Consider the following 21,078-nt stretch of genomic DNA (forward strand, 5'->3'; position numbering starts at 1 on the left):
TATATATATATATATATATATATATATATATATATATACGCGCACACACACACATATATATAAACGTATTCTCCGTTGAGATATTGCAGCCGCTGCTGTGTCCAGGCCCAGGAGCCTTAGCACTGTGCTGTGATGTCACTCAATACCACTGACATCACTAGGTGTAAACAACATCTCTCCTTTGCTGTGTATGTGACTATGGAGCTGTTTGGTGATGTCGTCTATTATGGCCTTCATAGAAGCAACAGGAGATTGTTGCATCCATCTAGAACCCTCAGAACTACAGTGCTATGATGTCACTCACTTCCACAGGCCTTGCAGAGTGTAAACAACAACAACCCAGCTTTGTTGTGTATGTAACCATAGGGATTTGTGATGTCACCTAGAACCTTCACAGCAGCGACAGCTTTATGAGGAGCATCAGCACTGCTCTGCCTGAGCAGAACCATCACCGCCATAGGTTGTCAAATAACCCGGATTTAACCCACACAGGTAAGTCCAATGGGGTGCAGGCATGTCCTCTATGCTTACAGCTTCCCGTGGGTGTTGGTTTGATACCGTTTGGGGACAGCCAAGGAGGCATCTGCAGGCAACAAAGGTAGGTGTGTGCTTGTGTGTGTGTTTCCTATGCAGATCCTAAGCCCAGTGTCACATGCAAGTAGGAGGAGTAAGAAGGGTTCCTGGCAAATCCGGGTTATGGATTGCATTTAAAAAGGCCCCGTGGGAGTGCAATGGGCCCCTGTCTTGCTGCTTAGCAATAATGGTATGGGTTTAGGTTCTGCTGTGTGTACTGGTGGTTGACTGCCCCCCAGCCCAGAGTGTGCATGGAAAATTGTCTGGCAGCCTCCCTGACAGCAAGCAGTGATAGTGCCCATGAAGGGGACCTTGTTGGGCCCGCCCCTTTCACGGTTATCGCTTCTCGGCCTTTTGGCTAAGATCAAGTGTAGTATCTGTTCTTATCAGTTTAATATCTGATACGTCCCCTATCTGGGGACCATATATTAAATGGATTTTTGAGAACGGGGGCCGATTTCGAAGCTTGCTTCCGTCGCCCTATGCATTGACCCGATATGGCAGTATCTTCGGGTACAGTGCACCACCCCCTTACAGGGTTAAAAAGAAAGATTCCTACTTTCATTGCTACCTGCTTGCTGGCTAGCCAGCTAGCCAGCCCTGTGGGCCTTGCTGCTGCAGCCAAAAAACAAAAGGTGGTGCTGCTGCTGCTGCTTCTGCTGCTTCTGCTTGTGTCTGGCCGCTGTTGGAGCGTCCAGGCACAGGACTTCTGCTGCTGCTGACTAAATGGCCTCCTTAATTGGATCATTTGAGTAGCCAGCACACCTGTGCAGGTAGGGCATGACATGATAGGCAGCTGCCTTGATAGCGGGTGGGTGCTGAATGTTCCTAATTGACAAAATAAGATTAATGCTTATGAAGAAATATAAAATCTCATCCCTTCCCCAATATCGCGCCACACCCCTACCCCTTAATTCCCTGGTTGAACTTGATGGACATATGTCTTTTTTCGACCGTACTAACTATGTAACTATGTAACATAACATGGGGGGGGGGGGTCTCCTGGCTGTTCACACAGGTGTGTCATTGCTGTACATTGACCATGCATTGCTTCTGTGGTATTGCAAAGGCAAAGACAAATGCTTCCAGCCATCCATTGCACTAATGGATTGGTCATCAGCTGGCTGTCTATGTCCCGCATCAATATAGACCAAAGTACAGAGGGTTAGGCTATGCTATTGTGCACCTACCTGATGCATCAGAAGGTGCGAGGCCCTTGCTAAATTCTGTGCACAGACTTTGAGATCTATACTTTAGACTGTATCTAAACCTGCTCCAACATGGACTGACATTCTGGCCTACTTTCAGCCGATGCGACTTGTCTGTCGCTGAACAGTCGCTTTTTATGTATTCAGCACCTATGTATAATGTTGTAAAAATGCTCTAGAAGCTAAAGTCGCAGAAATGTCACACATATTTGGCCTGCAACTTTCTGTGCGACAAATTCAGACAGGAAAAATCAGTATAAATCCTTAGAAAATTATCCCCCAGTGTCTCCATCTGCTGGCGGTATTGAATAAGCATTGCTGCACTGATGGGGTATGCATTAGACGAAAAAAAAGAAGAAAAAGAAGAATAATACGCCCAGAAAAGAGGCGAAAAGGAGAAAAACGTAAAAAAACGTGAAAAAAAAGTAAGAGGAAGAGAAGGGAAAAAAAGGTGGAAATGGGTTTAAAAGTGATTTCGGCGGAGAAATATATATATATATATATATATATATATATATATATATATATATACGCGCACACACACACATATATATAAACGTATTCTCCGTTGAGATATTGCAGCCGCTGCTGTGTCCAGGCCCAGGAGCCTTAGCACTGTGCTGTGATGTCACTCAATACCACTGACATCACTAGGTGTAAACAACATCTCTCCTTTGCTGTGTATGTGACTATGGAGCTGTTTGGTGATGTCGTCTATTATGGCCTTCATAGAAGCAACAGGAGATTGTTGCATCCATCTAGAACCCTCAGAACTACAGTGCTATGATGTCACTCACTTCCACAGGCCTTGCAGAGTGTAAACAACAACAACCCAGCTTTGTTGTGTATGTAACCATAGGGATTTGTGATGTCACCTAGAACCTTCACAGCAGCGACAGCTTTATGAGGAGCATCAGCACTGCTCTGCCTGAGCAGAACCATCACCGCCATAGGTTGTCAAATAACCCGGATTTAACCCACACAGGTAAGTCCAATGGGGTGCAGGCATGTCCTCTATGCTTACAGCTTCCCGTGGGTGTTGGTTTGATACCGTTTGGGGACAGCCAAGGAGGCATCTGCAGGCAACAAAGGTAGGTGTGTGCTTGTGTGTGTGTTTCCTATGCAGATCCTAAGCCCAGTGTCACATGCAAGTAGGAGGAGTAAGAAGGGTTCCTGGCAAATCCGGGTTATGGATTGCATTTAAAAAGGCCCCGTGGGAGTGCAATGGGCCCCTGTCTTGCTGCTTAGCAATAATGGTATGGGTTTAGGTTCTGCTGTGTGTACTGGTGGTTGACTGCCCCCCAGCCCAGAGTGTGCATGGAAAATTGTCTGGCAGCCTCCCTGACAGCAAGCAGTGATAGTGCCCATGAAGGGGACCTTGTTGGGCCCGCCCCTTTCACGGTTATCGCTTCTCGGCCTTTTGGCTAAGATCAAGTGTAGTATCTGTTCTTATCAGTTTAATATCTGATACGTCCCCTATCTGGGGACCATATATTAAATGGATTTTTGAGAACGGGGGCCGATTTCGAAGCTTGCTTCCGTCGCCCTATGCATTGACCCGATATGGCAGTATCTTCGGGTACAGTGCACCACCCCCTTACAGGGTTAAAAAGAAAGATTCCTACTTTCATTGCTACCTGCTTGCTGGCTAGCCAGCTAGCCAGCCCTGTGGGCCTTGCTGCTGCAGCCAAAAAACAAAAGGTGGTGCTGCTGCTGCTGCTGCTGCTTCTGCTTGTGTCTGGCCGCTGTTGGAGCGTCCAGGCACAGGACTTCTGCTGCTGCTGACTAAATGGCCTCCTTAATTGGATCATTTGAGTAGCCAGCACACCTGTGCAGGTAGGGCATGACATGATAGGCAGCTGCCTTGATAGCGGGTGGGTGCTGAATGTTCCTAATTGACAAAATAAGATTAATGCTTATGAAGAAATATAAAATCTCATCCCTTCCCCAATATCGCGCCACACCCCTACCCCTTAATTCCCTGGTTGAACTTGATGGACATATGTCTTTTTTCGACCGTACTAACTATGTAACTATGTAACATAACATGGGGGGGGGTCTCCTGGCTGTTCACACAGGTGTGTCATTGCTGTACATTGACCATGCATTGCTTCTGTGGTATTGCAAAGGCAAAGACAAATGCTTCCAGCCATCCATTGCACTAATGGATTGGTCATCAGCTGGCTGTCTATGTCCCGCATCAATATAGACCAAAGTACAGAGGGTTAGGCTATGCTATTGTGCACCTACCTGATGCATCAGAAGGTGCGAGGCCCTTGCTAAATTCTGTGCACAGACTTTGAGATCTATACTTTAGACTGTATCTAAACCTGCTCCAACATGGACTGACATTCTGGCCTACTTTCAGCCGATGCGACTTGTCTGTCGCTGAACAGTCGCTTTTTATGTATTCAGCACCTATGTATAATGTTGTAAAAATGCTCTAGAAGCTAAAGTCGCAGAAATGTCACACATATTTGGCCTGCAACTTTCTGTGCGACAAATTCAGACAGGAAAAATCAGTATAAATCCTTAGAAAATTATCCCCCAGTGTCTCCATCTGCTGGCGGTATTGAATAAGCATTGCTGCACTGATGGGGTATGCATTAGACGAAAAAAAAGAAGAAAAAGAAGAATAATACGCCCAGAAAAGAGGCGAAAAGGAGAAAAACGTAAAAAAACGTGAAAAAAAAGTAAGAGGAAGAGAAGGGAAAAAAAGGTGGAAATGGGTTTAAAAGTGATTTCGGCGGAGAATATATATATATATATATATATATATATATATATATATATATATACGCGCACACACACACATATATATAAACGTATTCTCCGTTGAGATATTGCAGCCGCTGCTGTGTCCAGGCCCAGGAGCCTTAGCACTGTGCTGTGATGTCACTCAATACCACTGACATCACTAGGTGTAAACAACATCTCTCCTTTGCTGTGTATGTGACTATGGAGCTGTTTGGTGATGTCGTCTATTATGGCCTTCATAGAAGCAACAGGAGATTGTTGCATCCATCTAGAACCCTCAGAACTACAGTGCTATGATGTCACTCACTTCCACAGGCCTTGCAGAGTGTAAACAACAACAACCCAGCTTTGTTGTGTATGTAACCATAGGGATTTGTGATGTCACCTAGAACCTTCACAGCAGCGACAGCTTTATGAGGAGCATCAGCACTGCTCTGCCTGAGCAGAGAACCATCACCGCCATAGGTTGTCAAATAACCCGGATTTAACCCACACAGGTAAGTCCAATGGGGTGCAGGCATGTCCTCTATGCTTACAGCTTCCCGTGGGTGTTGGTTTGATACCGTTTGGGGACAGCCAAGGAGGCATCTGCAGGCAACAAAGGTAGGTGTGTGCTTGTGTGTGTGTTTCCTATGCAGATCCTAAGCCCAGTGTCACATGCAAGTAGGAGGAGTAAGAAGGGTTCCTGGCAAATCCGGGTTATGGATTGCATTTAAAAAGGCCCCGTGGGAGTGCAATGGGCCCCTGTCTTGCTGCTTAGCAATAATGGTATGGGTTTAGGTTCTGCTGTGTGTACTGGTGGTTGACTGCCCCCCAGCCCAGAGTGTGCATGGAAAATTGTCTGGCAGCCTCCCTGACAGCAAGCAGTGATAGTGCCCATGAAGGGGACCTTGTTGGGCCCGCCCCTTTCACGGTTATCGCTTCTCGGCCTTTTGGCTAAGATCAAGTGTAGTATCTGTTCTTATCAGTTTAATATCTGATACGTCCCCTATCTGGGGACCATATATTAAATGGATTTTTGAGAACGGGGGCCGATTTCGAAGCTTGCTTCCGTCGCCCTATGCATTGACCCGATATGGCAGTATCTTCGGGTACAGTGCACCACCCCCTTACAGGGTTAAAAAGAAAGATTCCTACTTTCATTGCTACCTGCTTGCTGGCTAGCCAGCTAGCCAGCCCTGTGGGCCTTGCTGCTGCAGCCAAAAAACAAAAGGTGGTGCTGCTGCTGCTGCTTCTGCTTGTGTCTGGCCGCTGTTGGAGCGTCCAGGCACAGGACTTCTGCTGCTGCTGACTAAATGGCCTCCTTAATTGGATCATTTGAGTAGCCAGCACACCTGTGCAGGTAGGGCATGACATGATAGGCAGCTGCCTTGATAGCGGGTGGGTGCTGAATGTTCCTAATTGACAAAATAAGATTAATGCTTATGAAGAAATATAAAATCTCATCCCTTCCCCAATATCGCGTCACACCCCTACCCCTTAATTCCCTGGTTGAACTTGATGGACATATGTCTTTTTTCGACCGTACTAACTATGTAACTATGTAACATAACATGGGGGGGGTCTCCTGGCTGTTCACACAGGTGTGTCATTGCTGTACATTGACCATGCATTGCTTCTGTGGTATTGCAAAGGCAAAGACAAATGCTTCCAGCCATCCATTGCACTAATGGATTGGTCATCAGCTGGCTGTCTATGTCCCGCATCAATATAGACCAAAGTACAGAGGGTTAGGCTATGCTATTGTGCACCTACCTGATGCATCAGAAGGTGCGAGGCCCTTGCTAAATTCTGTGCACAGACTTTGAGATCTATACTTTAGACTGTATCTAAACCTGCTCCAACATGGACTGACATTCTGGCCTACTTTCAGCCGATGCGACTTGTCTGTCGCTGAACAGTCGCTTTTTATGTATTCAGCACCTATGTATAATGTTGTAAAAATGCTCTAGAAGCTAAAGTCGCAGAAATGTCACACATATTTGGCCTGCAACTTTCTGTGCGACAAATTCAGACAGGAAAAATCAGTATAAATCCTTAGAAAATTATCCCCCAGTGTCTCCATCTGCTGGCGGTATTGAATAAGCATTGCTGCACTGATGGGGTATGCATTAGACGAAAAAAAAGAAGAAAAAGAAGAATAATACGCCCAGAAAAGAGGCGAAAAGGAGAAAAACGTAAAAAAACGTGAAAAAAAAGTAAGAGGAAGAGAAGGGAAAAAAAGGTGGAAATGGGTTTAAAAGTGATTTCGGCGGAGAAATATATATATATATATATATATATATATATATATATATATACGCGCACACACACACATATATATAAACGTATTCTCCGTTGAGATATTGCAGCCGCTGCTGTGTCCAGGCCCAGGAGCCTTAGCACTGTGCTGTGATGTCACTCAATACCACTGACATCACTAGGTGTAAACAACATCTCTCCTTTGCTGTGTATGTGACTATGGAGCTGTTTGGTGATGTCGTCTATTATGGCCTTCATAGAAGCAACAGGAGATTGTTGCATCCATCTAGAACCCTCAGAACTACAGTGCTATGATGTCACTCACTTCCACAGGCCTTGCAGAGTGTAAACAACAACAACCCAGCTTTGTTGTGTATGTAACCATAGGGATTTGTGATGTCACCTAGAACCTTCACAGCAGCGACAGCTTTATGAGGAGCATCAGCACTGCTCTGCCTGAGCAGAACCATCACCGCCATAGGTTGTCAAATAACCCGGATTTAACCCACACAGGTAAGTCCAATGGGGTGCAGGCATGTCCTCTATGCTTACAGCTTCCCGTGGGTGTTGGTTTGATACCGTTTGGGGACAGCCAAGGAGGCATCTGCAGGCAACAAAGGTAGGTGTGTGCTTGTGTGTGTGTTTCCTATGCAGATCCTAAGCCCAGTGTCACATGCAAGTAGGAGGAGTAAGAAGGGTTCCTGGCAAATCCGGGTTATGGATTGCATTTAAAAAGGCCCCGTGGGAGTGCAATGGGCCCCTGTCTTGCTGCTTAGCAATAATGGTATGGGTTTAGGTTCTGCTGTGTGTACTGGTGGTTGACTGCCCCCCAGCCCAGAGTGTGCATGGAAAATTGTCTGGCAGCCTCCCTGACAGCAAGCAGTGATAGTGCCCATGAAGGGGACCTTGTTTGGCCCGCCCCTTTCACGGTTATCGCTTCTCGGCCTTTTGGCTAAGATCAAGTGTAGTATCTGTTCTTATCAGTTTAATATCTGATACGTCCCCTATCTGGGGACCATATATTAAATGGATTTTTGAGAACGGGGGCCGATTTCGAAGCTTGCTTCCGTCGCCCTATGCATTGACCCGATATGGCAGTATCTTCGGGTACAGTGCACCACCCCCTTACAGGGTTAAAAAGAAAGATTCCTACTTTCATTGCTACCTGCTTGCTGGCTAGCCAGCTAGCCAGCCCTGTGGGCCTTGCTGCTGCAGCCAAAAAACAAAAGGTGGTGCTGCTGCTGCTGCTTCTGCTTGTGTCTGGCCGCTGTTGGAGCGTCCAGGCACAGGACTTCTGCTGCTGCTGACTAAATGGCCTCCTTAATTGGATCATTTGAGTAGCCAGCACACCTGTGCAGGTAGGGCATGACATGATAGGCAGCTGCCTTGATAGCGGGTGGGTGCTGAATGTTCCTAATTGACAAAATAAGATTAATGCTTATGAAGAAATATAAAATCTCATCCCTTCCCCAATATCGCGCCACACCCCTACCCCTTAATTCCCTGGTTGAACTTGATGGACATATGTCTTTTTTCGACCGTACTAACTATGTAACTATGTAACATAACATGGGGGGGGTCTCCTGGCTGTTCACACAGGTGTGTCATTGCTGTACATTGACCATGCATTGCTTCTGTGGTATTGCAAAGGCAAAGACAAATGCTTCCAGCCATCCATTGCACTAATGGATTGGTCATCAGCTGGCTGTCTATGTCCCGCATCAATATAGACCAAAGTACAGAGGGTTAGGCTATGCTATTGTGCACCTACCTGATGCATCAGAAGGTGCGAGGCCCTTGCTAAATTCTGTGCACAGACTTTGAGATCTATACTTTAGACTGTATCTAAACCTGCTCCAACATGGACTGACATTCTGGCCTACTTTCAGCCGATGCGACTTGTCTGTCGCTGAACAGTCGCTTTTTATGTATTCAGCACCTATGTATAATGTTGTAAAAATGCTCTAGAAGCTAAAGTCGCAGAAATGTCACACATATTTGGCCTGCAACTTTCTGTGCGACAAATTCAGACAGGAAAAATCAGTATAAATCCTTAGAAAATTATCCCCCAGTGTCTCCATCTGCTGGCGGTATTGAATAAGCATTGCTGCACTGATGGGGTATGCATTAGACGAAAAAAAAGAAGAAAAAGAAGAATAATACGCCCAGAAAAGAGGCGAAAAGGAGAAAAACGTAAAAAAACGTGAAAAAAAAGTAAGAGGAAGAGAAGGGAAAAAAAGGTGGAAATGGGTTTAAAAGTGATTTCGGCGGAGAAATATATATATATATATATATATATATATATATATATATATATATATACGCGCACACACACACATATATATAAACGTATTCTCCGTTGAGATATTGCAGCCGCTGCTGTGTCCAGGCCCAGGAGCCTTAGCACTGTGCTGTGATGTCACTCAATACCACTGACATCACTAGGTGTAAACAACATCTCTCCTTTGCTGTGTATGTGACTATGGAGCTGTTTGGTGATGTCGTCTATTATGGCCTTCATAGAAGCAACAGGAGATTGTTGCATCCATCTAGAACCCTCAGAACTACAGTGCTATGATGTCACTCACTTCCACAGGCCTTGCAGAGTGTAAACAACAACAACCCAGCTTTGTTGTGTATGTAACCATAGGGATTTGTGATGTCACCTAGAACCTTCACAGCAGCGACAGCTTTATGAGGAGCATCAGCACTGCTCTGCCTGAGCAGAACCATCACCGCCATAGGTTGTCAAATAACCCGGATTTAACCCACACAGGTAAGTCCAATGGGGTGCAGGCATGTCCTCTATGCTTACAGCTTCCCGTGGGTGTTGGTTTGATACCGTTTGGGGACAGCCAAGGAGGCATCTGCAGGCAACAAAGGTAGGTGTGTGCTTGTGTGTGTGTTTCCTATGCAGATCCTAAGCCCAGTGTCACATGCAAGTAGGAGGAGTAAGAAGGGTTCCTGGCAAATCCGGGTTATGGATTGCATTTAAAAAGGCCCCGTGGGAGTGCAATGGGCCCCTGTCTTGCTGCTTAGCAATAATGGTATGGGTTTAGGTTCTGCTGTGTGTACTGGTGGTTGACTGCCCCCCAGCCCAGAGTGTGCATGGAAAATTGTCTGGCAGCCTCCCTGACAGCAAGCAGTGATAGTGCCCATGAAGGGGACCTTGTTGGGCCCGCCCCTTTCACGGTTATCGCTTCTCGGCCTTTTGGCTAAGATCAAGTGTAGTATCTGTTCTTATCAGTTTAATATCTGATACGTCCCCTATCTGGGGACCATATATTAAATGGATTTTTGAGAACGGGGGCCGATTTCGAAGCTTGCTTCCGTCGCCCTATGCATTGACCCGATATGGCAGTATCTTCGGGTACAGTGCACCACCCCCTTACAGGGTTAAAAAGAAAGATTCCTACTTTCATTGCTACCTGCTTGCTGGCTAGCCAGCTAGCCAGCCCTGTGGGCCTTGCTGCTGCAGCCAAAAAACAAAAGGTGGTGCTGCTGCTGCTGCTTCTGCTTGTGTCTGGCCGCTGTTGGAGCGTCCAGGCACAGGACTTCTGCTGCTGCTGACTAAATGGCCTCCTTAATTGGATCATTTGAGTAGCCAGCACACCTGTGCAGGTAGGGCATGACATGATAGGCAGCTGCCTTGATAGCGGGTGGGTGCTGAATGTTCCTAATTGACAAAATAAGATTAATGCTTATGAAGAAATATAAAATCTCATCCCTTCCCCAATATCGCGCCACACCCCTACCCCTTAATTCCCTGGTTGAACTTGATGGACATATGTCTTTTTTCGACCGTACTAACTATGTAACTATGTAACATAACATGGGGGGGGTCTCCTGGCTGTTCACACAGGTGTGTCATTGCTGTACATTGACCATGCATTGCTTCTGTGGTATTGCAAAGGCAAAGACAAATGCTTCCAGCCATCCATTGCACTAATGGATTGGTCATCAGCTGGCTGTCTATGTCCCGCATCAATATAGACCAAAGTACAGAGGGTTAGGCTATGCTATTGTGCACCTACCTGATGCATCAGAAGGTGCGAGGCCCTTGCTAAATTCTGTGCACAGACTTTGAGATCTATACTTTAGACTGTATCTAAACCTGCTCCAACATGGACTGACATTCTGGCCTACTTTCAGCCGATGCGACTTGTCTGTCGCTGAACAGTCGCTTTTTATGTATTCAGCACCTATGTATAATGTTGTAAAAATGCTCTAGAAGCTAAAGTCGCAGAAATGTCACACATATTTGGCCTGCAACTTTCTGTGCGACAAATTCAGACAGGAAAAATCAGTATAAATCCTTAGAAAATTATCCCCCAGTGTCTCCATCTGCTGGCGGTATTGAATAAGCATTGCTGCACTGATGGGGTATGCATTAGACGAAAAAAAAGAAGAAAAAGAAGAATAATACGCCCAGAAAAGAGGCGAAAAGGAGAAAAACGTAAAAAAACGTGAAAAAAAAGTAAGAGGAAGAGAAGGGAAAAAAAGGTGGAAATGGGTTTAAAAGTGATTTCGGCGGAGAAATATATATATATATATATATATATATATATATATATATATATACGCGCACACACACACATATATATAAACGTATTCTCCGTTGAGATATTGCAGCCGCTGCTGTGTCCAGGCCCAGGAGCCTTAGCACTGTGCTGTGATGTCACTCAATACCACTGACATCACTAGGTGTAAACAACATCTCTCCTTTGCTGTGTATGTGACTATGGAGCTGTTTGGTGATGTCGTCTATTATGGCCTTCATAGAAGCAACAGGAGATTGTTGCATCCATCTAGAACCCTCAGAACTACAGTGCTATGATGTCACTCACTTCCACAGGCCTTGCAGAGTGTAAACAACAACAACCCAGCTTTGTTGTGTATGTAACCATAGGGATTTGTGATGTCACCTAGAACCTTCACAGCAGCGACAGCTTTATGAGGAGCATCAGCACTGCTCTGCCTGAGCAGAACCATCACCGCCATAGGTTGTCAAATAACCCGGATTTAACCCACACAGGTAAGTCCAATGGGGTGCAGGCATGTCCTCTATGCTTACAGCTTCCCGTGGGTGTTGGTTTGATACCGTTTGGGGACAGCCAAGGAGGCATCTGCAGGCAACAAAGGTAGGTGTGTGCTTGTGTGTGTGTTTCCTATGCAGATCCTAAGCCCAGTGTCACATGCAAGTAGGAGGAGTAAGAAGGGTTCCTGGCAAATCCGGGTTATGGATTGCATTTAAAAAGGCCCCGTGGGAGTGCAATGGGCCCCTGTCTTGCTGCTTAGCAATAATGGTATGGGTTTAGGTTCTGCTGTGTGTACTGGTGGTTGACTGCCCCCCAGCCCAGAGTGTGCATGGAAAATTGTCTGGCAGCCTCCCTGACAGCAAGCAGTGATAGTGCCCATGAAGGGGACCTTGTTGGGCCCGCCCCTTTCACGGTTATCGCTTCTCGGCCTTTTGGCTAAGATCAAGTGTAGTATCTGTTCTTATCAGTTTAATATCTGATACGTCCCCTATCTGGGGACCATATATTAAATGGATTTTTGAGAACGGGGGCCGATTTCGAAGCTTGCTTCCGTCGCCCTATGCATTGACCCGATATGGCAGTATCTTCGGGTACAGTGCACCACCCCCTTACAGGGTTAAAAAGAAAGATTCCTACTTTCATTGCTACCTGCTTGCTGGCTAGCCAGCTAGCCAGCCCTGTGGGCCTTGCTGCTGCAGCCAAAAAACAAAAGGTGGTGCTGCTGCTGCTGCTTCTGCTTGTGTCTGGCCGCTGTTGGAGCGTCCAGGCACAGGACTTCTGCTGCTGCTGACTAAATGGCCTCCTTAATTGGATCATTTGAGTAGCCAGCACACCTGTGCAGGTAGGGCATGACATGATAGGCAGCTGCCTTGATAGCGGGTGGGTGCTGAATGTTCCTAATTGACAAAATAAGATTAATGCTTATGAAGAAATATAAAATCTCATCCCTTCCCCAATATCGCGCCACACCCCTACCCCTTAATTCCCTGGTTGAACTTGATGGACATATGTCTTTTTTCGACCGTACTAACTATGTAACTATGTAACATAACATGGGGGGGGTCTCCTGGCTGTTCACACAGGTGTGTCATTGCTGTACATTGACCATGCATTGCTTCTGTGGTATTGCAAAGGCAAAGACAAATGCTTCCAGCCATCCATTGCACTAATGGATTGGTCATCAGCTGGCTGTCTATGTCCCGCATCAATATAGACCAAAGTACAGAGGGTTAGGCTATGCTATTGTGCACCTACCTGATGCATCAGAAGGTGCGAGGCCCTTGCTAAATTCTGTGCACAGACTTTGAGATCTATACTTTAGACTGTATCTAAACCTGCTCCAACATGGACTGACATTCTGGCCTACTTTCAGCCGATGCGACTTGTCTGTCGCTGAACAGTCGCTTTTTATGTATTCAGCACCTATGTATAATGTTGTAAAAATGCTCTAGAAGCTAAAGTCGCAGAAATGTCACACATATTTGGCCTGCAACTTTCTGTGCGACAAATTCAGACAGGAAAAATCAGTATAAATCCTTAGAAAATTATCCCCCAGTGTCTCCATCTGCTGGCGGTATTGAATAAGCATTGCTGCACTGATGGGGTATGCATTAGACGAAAAAAAAGAAGAAAAAGAAGAATAATACGCCCAGAAAAGAGGCGAAAAGGAGAAAAACGTAAAAAAACGTGAAAAAAAAGTAAGAGGAAGAGAAGGGAAAAAAAGGTGGAAATGGGTTTAAAAGTGATTTCGGCGGAGAAATATATATATATATATATATATATATATATATATACGCGCACACACACACATATATATAAACGTATTCTCCGTTGAGATATTGCAGCCGCTGCTGTGTCCAGGCCCAGGAGCCTTAGCACTGTGCTGTGATGTCACTCAATACCACTGACATCACTAGGTGTAAACAACATCTCTCCTTTGCTGTGTATGTGACTATGGAGCTGTTTGGTGATGTCGTCTATTATGGCCTTCATAGAAGCAACAGGAGATTGTTGCATCCATCTAGAACCCTCAGAACTACAGTGCTATGATGTCACTCACTTCCACAGGCCTTGCAGAGTGTAAACAACAACAACCCAGCTTTGTTGTGTATGTAACCATAGGGATTTGTGATGTCACCTAGAACCTTCACAGCAGCGACAGCTTTATGAGGAGCATCAGCACTGCTCTGCCTGAGCAGAACCATCACCGCCATAGGTTGTCAAATAACCCGGATTTAACCCACACAGGTAAGTCCAATGGGGTGCAGGCATGTCCTCTATGCTTACAGCTTCCCGTGGGTGTTGGTTTGATACCGTTTGGGGACAGCCAAGGAGGCATCTGCAGGCAACAAAGGTAGGTGTGTGCTTGTGTGTGTGTTTCCTATGCAGATCCTAAGCCCAGTGTCACATGCAAGTAGGAGGAGTAAGAAGGGTTCCTGGCAAATCCGGGTTATGGATTGCATTTAAAAAGGCCCCGTGGGAGTGCAATGGGCCCCTGTCTTGCTGCTTAGCAATAATGGTATGGGTTTAGGTTCTGCTGTGTGTACTGGTGGTTGACTGCCCCCCAGCCCAGAGTGTGCATGGAAAATTGTCTGGCAGCCTCCCTGACAGCAAGCAGTGATAGTGCCCATGAAGGGGACCTTGTTGGGCCCGCCCCTTTCACGGTTATCGCTTCTCGGCCTTTTGGCTAAGATCAAGTGTAGTTCTGCTCACTTGGTCTGGCCAGAGGGTGTCTGGGGTACCCGGCTCCTTTGCCTGGGGGGATCGTCCTTCTTAACGGAGGGACTTCACCCCCCTGCTGCTATCAGGGAGCCGGCTTAGTCCCCAGACAACGGGAGGCGATCCCCACCTACCTACTTCGGTGGGGGAGGTGTCTGGACATCATGGACATGGAGGAAGATTGCGGTTTTTCTTCGGAAGGCGTGCCGCCTTTTGCGAGACTTCGGAATGGAGTTCGTATTTCCCTGCTCGATGTCCGGAAGAAGGAAAGAGGCCTTGTCTTTGTCGTGGAAGAAGTGCTGTTTAAGTTGCTGGAAGTCAAGAGGGAGCAAATCCTATCCATGCTTGAGTTTCCCAGAAGTGGATACTACGACGTGGTGCTGGCTTCTGAAGAGGACTATGAGTCATTTTGGAACATATTGCAGCAAAAGAAGGTATGTCCGGTTTTGGAAGGGGTGGAGATAGTTCCACATTTCCCACGTAGAGAACGATTGGTGACTATAAGGATGTATAGCCCATATACTTCGGAGGAGGATATCGTTACCTTTTTGTCTCGATTCTGTGACAGTGTTCTGCCTAAAGGCAAGGTATTTAATCAATATGGACTATGGACCACCAAGTGGAGGTTCCATGTGAAATTTAAAATGGCAGTTGGCAAGTTAGTGATCCCCCCAGGCCGGTTTAAAATTGGTTCTGTGAACGGGGATCTGTATTTTTCTGGCATGCAAGATTTTTGCCGCAAATGTAAACAGTACGGTCACAGAAAGGAGGATTGCACGTTTTTGTGGTGTTTCAAGTGTCAAGAGGAGGGTCACGACGTGGAAAATTGTCAAAAGAAACGGAAATGCCATCTGTGTGGTGAGGAGGGCCATCTGCTTGGCTCGTGTCCTAAGAAAAAGTCTGAGAAAAATTCAGAGAAAAAGGAAGCTGTAAAAAGAAGCAGAGAGGAACCAGCTGAAGTGAAAGAACCAGAAGTGGAGCAGGTTCCAACTAGAAGACCTACAGAGCAGAAGAAGAAGAGAGAGGAGGAAGTGTATGTGCCAGTGCAGTATTTTGGTGTGCTTGGTGGTTTGTTGGAAAATTTGTCGGAAGCAGAAAGAAAAACGTTTGACAAAGATATGATGGATCTAAAGATAGGCTTGAAGAACCGGGAGGAAGAAGCTCGGGATAAAGTCTATTTTTCTTTCAAGGCAGACATGAACCGTTTTGTTGAAACGTATAAAATTCCAGGCTGGTTAGCGTCTCAAGTTAAGAAAGATATAGCAAATGGCAATATCAGTCGAGGACTGATAGACTTTCTAATGGTGTTTGCATGGAGGAAGGGGATGACCTTCTAATTTGGTTTTGCTTAATTAGAAAGTAATGTTTGGTTTTGCTATTTTATGTTGTTTCTTATTTTGTTTTTAAATGTTCTATTTTGTTTCATTAGTGTTTAAGAAAAGAAATAAAAACATGTTACCTGATGATGAACACAAAATTGAGTTCCAAATAAGATCTTGGAACTCTGAGTGAGTTCTGAGGGCTAACTTAAAAAAAAATCTGTTCTTATCAGTTTAATATCTGATACGTCCCCTATCTGGGGACCATATATTAAATGGATTTTTGAGAACGGGGGCCGATTTCGAAGCTTGCTTCCGTCGCCCTATGCATTGACCCGATATGGCAGTATCTTCGGGTACAGTGCACCACCCCCTTACAGGGTTAAAAAGAAAGATTCCTACTTTCATTGCTACCTGCTTGCTGGCTAGCCAGCTAGCCAGCCCTGTGGGCCTTGCTGCTGCAGCCAAAAAACAAAAGGTGGTGCTGCTGCTGCTGCTTCTGCTTGTGTCTGGCCGCTGTTGGAGCGTCCAGGCACAGGACTTCTGCTGCTGCTGACTAAATGGCCTCCTTAATTGGATCATTTGAGTAGCCAGCACACCTGTGCAGGTAGGGCATGACATGATAGGCAGCTGCCTTGATAGCGGGTGGGTGCTGAATGTTCCTAATTGACAAAATAAGATTAATGCTTATGAAGAAATATAAAATCTCATCCCTTCCCCAATATCGCGCCACACCCCTACCCCTTAATTCCCTGGTTGAACTTGATGGACATATGTCTTTTTTCGACCGTACTAACTATGTAACTATGTAACATAACATGGGGGGGGTCTCCTGGCTGTTCACACAGGTGTGTCATTGCTGTACATTGACCATGCATTGCTTCTGTGGTATTGCAAAGGCAAAGACAAATGCTTCCAGCCATCCATTGCACTAATGGATTGGTCATCAGCTGGCTGTCTATGTCCCGCATCAATATAGACCAAAGTACAGAGGGTTAGGCTATGCTATTGTGCACCTACCTGATGCATCAGAAGGTGCGAGGCCCTTGCTAAATTCTGTGCACAGACTTTGAGATCTATACTTTAGACTGTATCTAAACCTGCTCCAACATGGACTGACATTCTGGCCTACTTTCAGCCGATGCGACTTGTCTGTCGCTGAACAGTCGCTTTTTATGTATTCAGCACCTATGTATAATGTTGTAAAAATGCTCTAGAAGCTAAAGTCGCAGAAATGTCACACATATTTGGCCTGCAACTTTCTGTGCGACAAATTCGGACAGGAAAAATCAGTATAAATCCTTAGAAAATTATCCCCCAGTGTCTCCATCTGCTGGCGGTATTGAATAAGCATTGCTGCACTGATGGGGTATGCATTAGACGAAAAAAAAGAAGAAAAAGAAGAATAATACGCCCAGAAAAGAGGCGAAAAGGAGAAAAACGTAAAAAAACGTGAAAAAAAAGTAAGAGGAAGAGAAGGGAAAAAAAGGTGGAAATGGGTTTAAAAGTGATTTCGGCGGAGAAATATATATATATATATATATATATATATATATATATATATACGCGCACACACACACATATATATAAACGTATTCTCCGTTGAGATATTGCAGCCGCTGCTGTGTCCAGGCCCAGGAGCCTTAGCACTGTGCTGTGATGTCACTCAATACCACTGACATCACTAGGTGTAAACAACATCTCTCCTTTGCTGTGTATGTGACTATGGAGCTGTTTGGTGATGTCGTCTATTATGGCCTTCATAGAAGCAACAGGAGATTGTTGCATCCATCTAGAACCCTCAGAACTACAGTGCTATGATGTCACTCACTTCCACAGGCCTTGCAGAGTGTAAACAACAACAACCCAGCTTTGTTGTGTATGTAACCATAGGGATTTGTGATGTCACCTAGAACCTTCACAGCAGCGACAGCTTTATGAGGAGCATCAGCACTGCTCTGCCTGAGCAGAACCATCACCGCCATAGGTTGTCAAATAACCCGGATTTAACCCACACAGGTAAGTCCAATGGGGTGCAGGCATGTCCTCTATGCTTACAGCTTCCCGTGGGTGTTGGTTTGATACCGTTTGGGGACAGCCAAGGAGGCATCTGCAGGCAACAAAGGTAGGTGTGTGCTTGTGTGTGTGTTTCCTATGCAGATCCTAAGCCCAGTGTCACATGCAAGTAGGAGGAGTAAGAAGGGTTCCTGGCAAATCCGGGTTATGGATTGCATTTAAAAAGGCCCCGTGGGAGTGCAATGGGCCCCTGTCTTGCTGCTTAGCAATAATGGTATGGGTTTAGGTTCTGCTGTGTGTACTGGTGGTTGACTGCCCCCCAGCCCAGAGTGTGCATGGAAAATTGTCTGGCAGCCTCCCTGACAGCAAGCAGTGATAGTGCCCATGAAGGGGACCTTGTTGGGCCCGCCCCTTTCACGGTTATCGCTTCTCGGCCTTTTGGCTAAGATCAAGTGTAGTATCTGTTCTTATCAGTTTAATATCTGATACGTCCCCTATCTGGGGACCATATATTAAATGGATTTTTGAGAACGGGGGCCGATTTCGAAGCTTGCTTCCGTCGCCCTATGCATTGACCCGATATGGCAGTATCTTCGGGTACAGTGCACCACCCCCTTACAGGGTTAAAAAGAAAGATTCCTACTTTCATTGCTACCTGCTTGCTGGCTAGCCAGCTAGCCAGCCCTGTGGGCCTTGCTGCTGCAGCCAAAAAACAAAAGGTGGTGCTGCTGCTGCTGCTTCTGCTTGTGTCTGGCCGCTGTTGGAGCGTCCAGGCACAGGACTTCTGCTGCTGCTGACTAAATGGCCTCCTTAATTGGATCATTTGAGTAGCCAGCACACCTGTGCAGGTAGGGCATGACATGATAGGCAGCTGCCTTGATAGCGGGTGGGTGCTGAATGTTCCTAATTGACAAAATAAGATTAATGCTTATGAAGAAATATAAAATCTCATCCCTTCCCCAATATCGCGCCACACCCCTACCCCTTAATTCCCTGGTTGAACTTGATGGACATATGTCTTTTTTCGACCGTACTAACTATGTAACTATGTAACATAACATGGGGGGGGTCTCCTGGCTGTTCACACAGGTGTGTCATTGCTGTACATTGACCATGCATTGCTTCTGTGGTATTGCAAAGGCAAAGACAAATGCTTCCAGCCATCCATTGCACTAATGGATTGGTCATCAGCTGGCTGTCTATGTCCCGCATCAATATAGACCAAAGTACAGAGGGTTAGGCTATGCTATTGTGCACCTACCTGATGCATCAGAAGGTGCGAGGCCCTTGCTAAATTCTGTGCACAGACTTTGAGATCTATACTTTAGACTGTATCTAAACCTGCTCCAACATGGACTGACATTCTGGCCTACTTTCAGCAGATGCGACTTGTCTGTCGCTGAACAGTCGCTTTTTATGTATTCAGCACCTATGTATAATGTTGTAAAAATGCTCTAGAAGCTAAAGTCGCAGAAATGTCACACATATTTGGCCTGCAACTTTCTGTGCGACAAATTCAGACAGGAAAAATCAGTATAAATCCTTAGAAAATTATCCCCCAGTGTCTCCATCTGCTGGCGGTATTGAATAAGCATTGCTGCACTGATGGGGTATGCATTAGACGAAAAAAAAGAAGAAAAAGAAGAATAATACGCCCAGAAAAGAGGCGAAAAGGAGAAAAACGTAAAAAAACGTGAAAAAAAAGTAAGAGGAAGAGAAGGGAAAAAAAGGTGGAAATGGGTTTAAAAGTGATTTCGGCGGAGAAATATATATATATATATATATATATATATATATATATATATATATACGCGCACAAACACACATATATATAAACGTATTCTCCGTTGAGATATTGCAGCCGCTGCTGTGTCCAGGCCCAGGAGCCTTAGCACTGTGCTGTGATGTCACTCAATACCACTGACATCACTAGGTGTAAACAACATCTCTCCTTTGCTGTGTATGTGACTATGGAGCTGTTTGGTGATGTCGTCTATTATGGCCTTCATAGAAGCAACAGGAGATTGTTGCATCCATCTAGAACCCTCAGAACTACAGTGCTATGATGTCACTCACTTCCACAGGCCTTGCAGAGTGTAAACAACAACAACCCAGCTTTGTTGTGTATGTAACCATAGGGATTTGTGATGTCACCTAGAACCTTCACAGCAGCGACAGCTTTATGAGGAGCATCAGCACTGCTCTGCCTGAGCAGAACCATCACCGCCATAGGTTGTCAAATAACCCGGATTTAACCCACACAGGTAAGTCCAATGGGGTGCAGGCATGTCCTCTATGCTTACAGCTTCCCGTGGGTGTTGGTTTGATACCGTTTGGGGACAGCCAAGGAGGCATCTGCAGGCAACAAAGGTAGGTGTGTGCTTGTGTGTGTGTTTCCTATGCAGATCCTAAGCCCAGTGTCACATGCAAGTAGGAGGAGTAAGAAGGGTTCCTGGCAAATCCGGGTTATGGATTGCATTTAAAAAGGCCCCGTGGGAGTGCAATGGGCCCCTGTCTTGCTGCTTAGCAATAATGGTATGGGTTTAGGTTCTGCTGTGTGTACTGGTGGTTGACTGCCCCCCAGCCCAGAGTGTGCATGGAAAATTGTCTGGCAGCCTCCCTGACAGCAAGCAGTGATAGTGCCCATGAAGGGGACCTTGTTGGGCCCGCCCCTTTCACGGTTATCGCTTCTCGGCCTTTTGGCTAAGATCAAGTGTAGTATCTGTTCTTATCAGTTTAATATCTGATACGTCCCCTATCTGGGGACCATATATTAAATGGATTTTTGAGAACGGGGGCCGATTTCGAAGCTTGCTTCCGTCGCCCTATGCATTGACCCGATATGGCAGTATCTTCGGGTACAGTGCACCACCCCCTTACAGGGTTAAAAAGAAAGATTCCTACTTTCATTGCTACCTGCTTGCTGGCTAGCCAGCTAGCCAGCCCTGTGGGCCTTGCTGCTGCAGCCAAAAAACAAAAGGTGGTGCTGCTGCTGCTTCTGCTTGTGTCTGGCCGCTGTTGGAGCGTCCAGGCACAGGACTTCTGCTGCTGCTGACTAAATGGCCTCCTTAATTGGATCATTTGAGTAGCCAGCACACCTGTGCAGGTAGGGCATGACATGATAGGCAGCTGCCTTGATAGCGGGTGGGTGCTGAATGTTCCTAATTGACAAAATAAGATTAATGCTTATGAAGAAATATAAAATCT

General features: G+C 45.9%; 9 non-coding genes across 9 annotated transcripts; all 9 read left to right on the forward strand.

Annotated features, from left to right (window-relative positions):
* The first annotated feature begins 911 nt into the window (after nucleotides 1-911).
* On the forward strand, nucleotides 912-1,102 carry LOC130304157 (U2 spliceosomal RNA). Its single transcript, XR_008853959.1, has one exon. It is a non-coding gene; the product is annotated as a U2 spliceosomal RNA (small nuclear RNA).
* A 2,083-nt stretch (nucleotides 1,103-3,185) lies between these two features.
* Nucleotides 3,186-3,376, forward strand: LOC130304159 (U2 spliceosomal RNA). Its single transcript, XR_008853960.1, has one exon. It is a non-coding gene; the product is annotated as a U2 spliceosomal RNA (small nuclear RNA).
* Nucleotides 3,377-5,454: 2,078 nt separating this feature from the next.
* LOC130304160 (U2 spliceosomal RNA) lies at nucleotides 5,455-5,645 on the forward strand. Its single transcript, XR_008853961.1, has one exon. It is a non-coding gene; the product is annotated as a U2 spliceosomal RNA (small nuclear RNA).
* Nucleotides 5,646-7,711: 2,066 nt separating this feature from the next.
* On the forward strand, nucleotides 7,712-7,902 carry LOC130304161 (U2 spliceosomal RNA). Its single transcript, XR_008853962.1, has one exon. It is a non-coding gene; the product is annotated as a U2 spliceosomal RNA (small nuclear RNA).
* Nucleotides 7,903-9,974: 2,072 nt separating this feature from the next.
* LOC130304162 (U2 spliceosomal RNA) lies at nucleotides 9,975-10,165 on the forward strand. Its single transcript, XR_008853963.1, has one exon. It is a non-coding gene; the product is annotated as a U2 spliceosomal RNA (small nuclear RNA).
* Nucleotides 10,166-12,233: 2,068 nt separating this feature from the next.
* LOC130304163 (U2 spliceosomal RNA) lies at nucleotides 12,234-12,424 on the forward strand. Its single transcript, XR_008853964.1, has one exon. It is a non-coding gene; the product is annotated as a U2 spliceosomal RNA (small nuclear RNA).
* Nucleotides 12,425-16,036: 3,612 nt separating this feature from the next.
* Nucleotides 16,037-16,227, forward strand: LOC130304174 (U2 spliceosomal RNA). The gene has a single exon (XR_008853975.1). It is a non-coding gene; the product is annotated as a U2 spliceosomal RNA (small nuclear RNA).
* Nucleotides 16,228-18,293: 2,066 nt separating this feature from the next.
* On the forward strand, nucleotides 18,294-18,484 carry LOC130304164 (U2 spliceosomal RNA). Its single transcript, XR_008853965.1, has one exon. It is a non-coding gene; the product is annotated as a U2 spliceosomal RNA (small nuclear RNA).
* Nucleotides 18,485-20,554: 2,070 nt separating this feature from the next.
* On the forward strand, nucleotides 20,555-20,745 carry LOC130304165 (U2 spliceosomal RNA). The gene has a single exon (XR_008853966.1). It is a non-coding gene; the product is annotated as a U2 spliceosomal RNA (small nuclear RNA).
* Nucleotides 20,746-21,078: the final 333 nt, after the last annotated feature.

This window comes from Hyla sarda, unplaced genomic scaffold (assembly GCF_029499605.1).
Source record: "Hyla sarda isolate aHylSar1 unplaced genomic scaffold, aHylSar1.hap1 scaffold_1264, whole genome shotgun sequence".
Taxonomy (NCBI): Eukaryota; Metazoa; Chordata; class Amphibia; order Anura; family Hylidae; genus Hyla; species Hyla sarda.